Source organism: Elephantulus edwardii, unplaced genomic scaffold, assembly GCF_000299155.1.
Source record: "Elephantulus edwardii isolate Elephantulus edwardi_28Jun2011 unplaced genomic scaffold, EleEdw1.0 scaffold00119, whole genome shotgun sequence".
NCBI classification, from domain to species: domain Eukaryota; kingdom Metazoa; phylum Chordata; class Mammalia; order Macroscelidea; family Macroscelididae; genus Elephantulus; species Elephantulus edwardii.
The window spans coordinates 11,040,716-11,044,113 of NW_006399869.1; positions in this window are offsets into that span (position 1 = coordinate 11,040,716).

A 3,398-nucleotide genomic window follows, 5' to 3' on the forward strand; every position below is an offset into this window, starting at 1 on the left:
AAAAAAAAGAAAAGAACCTTAATAAAATGAATTAATTTTAATAAAACATGAAAAAACTTTGAATTAGAATTAGAAAATCAAAAGGAAAAGTTAGATCCGGGATTTCTTAAGTTGAAAGAAATGATGATGAAGGGAAAAAAAACCAAACTGAACTGATTCAAGCTATGGTCTTTTCAATTACTTGCTATGCATTTTAAAGTTGGGCAATGAATAAGGACAACAGAAGAATCAATGCTTTTGAGTTGTGGTGTTGGAGAATGTAAAAAAGCAGCACCCATGAGGTCATATCTGACTTTTTCCAACTTCACACAGGGGAATTGTCAACAAAGTCAGCAAAACAAAACTAATTTTCATGAGCTCAGATATGTTCCGCCATGCTCCCATACCTCTTTCTACTCATCCTAACACAAATGTTACTACTTTACTGGATCCAAAATCTGCTGTGATATCTCGCAGAGCACAGAACCAAACTGGGAAAATGAAAGGATTACAGTCCAGGTTAGTTGCAGAATGAATACAGTCAAGACAACTTCTCACAGGCACCTCAGCTTTGAGTCTCATGGCTTTGGGCCACAAGTTCTTAGAGCTGCCAGTATTGGTTTGTTCCCAGTCCTCCAACAAACTCAGGCAAAAGGCTCTGAGCTCTGGTCCAATGATGTAGCAGTCCCAAGGTCTCATTTCATGTCCTCTGGTTCTCCACAGTGGCCTGCTATGGCTGCTGCTCCCATAGGCCTTCCTAGTTTGTCTGGTGTCCAGAAGGACAAGCTGCATTCTCTGGTTCTTTGCAGATGGAAGATGCTCCTTATGCTTTTTTTTTTCCCCCTTTTTTTTTTCCCTTTTTTTTCCTTATGCTTTTTGATTTGCTCAATTTAATGGTGAGACTAGCCAATACTCTTGTGGACTGGCAAAACAATCCTCTTGTGGATAGGCTAAGACACCCTATTCACATATTCCCACCCATCCACATGGCAAAGTCAAGAAATGTCTAAGAAGGCCATTTCAAATAAACCCTTAACTCCACAGAGAACTATATCTCATATCCCATGGACTGCCGAAAGAGCCAAACAAGTATCTCTTGTAGCAAGTTGAACAAGACTGCTCCTTGGAGGCAAGATTAGTGAAGCTTTGTCTCCCATACTTCGAGCATATTATTAAGAGGAGCCATTTCTTGGGAAAGACCATGATGCTCCGAAAAGTAAAGGGTCAACAAAAGAGAGGAAGACTCTCAATGAGGTAGATCAACACAGTGACTGTAACAGTCGTTCAAGTATATCAGAGATGATGATGATGATGATGATGATGATGATGGCTCAAGATAGGACAGGGCTCAGATCTGTTGTTTATAGGGTTGTTGTGAGTATCAACTTGATGACACCTAACAATAGTAATAACAATACTTACTATATTGAAGGGAATTATATGAAATGGGTGGGTGGGGAGGAAATATGGAGCTCCTGTGACTTAATTTGTAGAGAGGTACACTGTTAACTCAAAGACAATATTCCTTTGCAGATCAGACCTACCAGCAATTCCATGGGAGAAAGATGGGAATCATTTTCTGCAATTTATAGCCTCTGAAAACGTGTTTGAGAGGCAACTTTGATTCTGTTTCTATGTGATGGCAATGAGTATTTATGGAACAACAAAACATCAGAAGAAAAAGTAATACACAGAATCACTAAACAAAAAAATTGGTCATGTTCAGCCATCTGAGAAAGCAATATATGATCAAAAACTGATGGTATTCAGGAAGAAGTCCAACTACATTGAAGGCATTGATGAAAAATAAGGCTCCATGAATTGACAGAATACTAACTGAGATTTTTCAACAAACAGATACAGTCCTGGCTGTGGTCACTCATGTATGGCAGGACTTTTGGATGATAGCTACTTGACCAATCAAAGTGAAGAAATATGTATTTGTGACTGTTAAAAAATGTGACACAACAATTTCTAAACTATTGATCCAACAGAGTGTGGGAATTATGGAACAATATCATTAATAACACACTCAAGTAAAAGCTTGGAAAGATTGTTGAAAAATGGCTTTTGCAATACATCAACAAGACTCTGCCAGAAATTTCAAGAAAGAGTCAGACTATTGGGAATGAATGGATATAACTGCTGATCTCAGGTGGATCTTGGCTGAAAGCAGAGAGTAACAGAGGGATGTTTACCTATGTTTTATTAGCTATGCAGAAGCATTCAACTGTGTGCATTTTAACAAATTATGAATAATGTTATGGAGGATGAGAATTCCAGAAAACTTAATTGTGCCCATGAGGAACTTGTACTAAATAAAGAGGCAGTGATTTGAACAGAACAAGATAATCCGGTGTGGTTTAAAATTAAGACAAATATATGCCATTAGGTGAGAGGAGGGCAGAGTGCATGCCACACTCAATGCTGGGAGCCTCCAGAGATGTGATTTTTCAAGTGTGAAGGTCAAGACCATTCGCCTTTGTTGGTTGGTTTGATGATGTTCTGCTCTGCAGGCATTGTTGCTCTCTGTGGACTGTTGCACTGAGCTTGTAACTCCCTTTCTTAGCCACTGCCTGGCATGCTCATTGCTTTTGGCCCAAGGCTGCAGTGAAACTGCTACCGCTGTTGTTTTTATGTGCTGTTGAGTTGACTGTGACTCGTAGTGACCTTATACACAACAGCTCTAAAACTTGCCCTATCCTGAGCCAATCTCACTGTCTCTTAAACACCTGCTTCCTTTGTCCCAGTTACTGTATCAATCCATCTCTTCTGGGGTCTTCCTCTCCTATGCTGTTCCTCCACCCTTCCAAACATGATGTTGTTCTCCAAGAAATGGCCCCTGTTGGCTATATGCCCAAAGTATGTGAGATGGAGTTTCAAAATCCTTGCCTCTAAGGAGAAACTTAGTTTCGTCCTCTCCAGAAAAGACCTATTTGTTCTCTTGGCAGCCCATGGTATATACAGTACTCTTTTCCAACACCACAGCTCAAAGGCATTGATTCTTCTTCTATCATCCTTAGTCATTATCCAGCTCTCTGATGCATATTCAGTAATTGCAGAGACCATGACCTGGATCAGGTGTGCCTTAGTCTCTGGACTGATATTGTTGCTCTTCAGCACTCTGGTGAGGTCCCTGACAACAGATTTTTTTAAATGCAATTTCATCTTTTGATTTCCTGACTGCTGGTGCCAACGGTGTTGATTGTAGAAACAAGCAAGTTAAAATTGTGAACCATCTCAATTTCTTCTCCTTCAGTCAGGGTGCTGCCAATTGGCCTAGTGGTGAGAATCTTGTTTTCTTGATTTCGAACTTCAATCCATACTACTTTAGTCCTTGGCCTTCTGCAGCAAGTGCTTCAAGTTCTTCTCCATTTTGGGAAACATGGTTATATATTTAGGTGTGTAAAAATGTATTG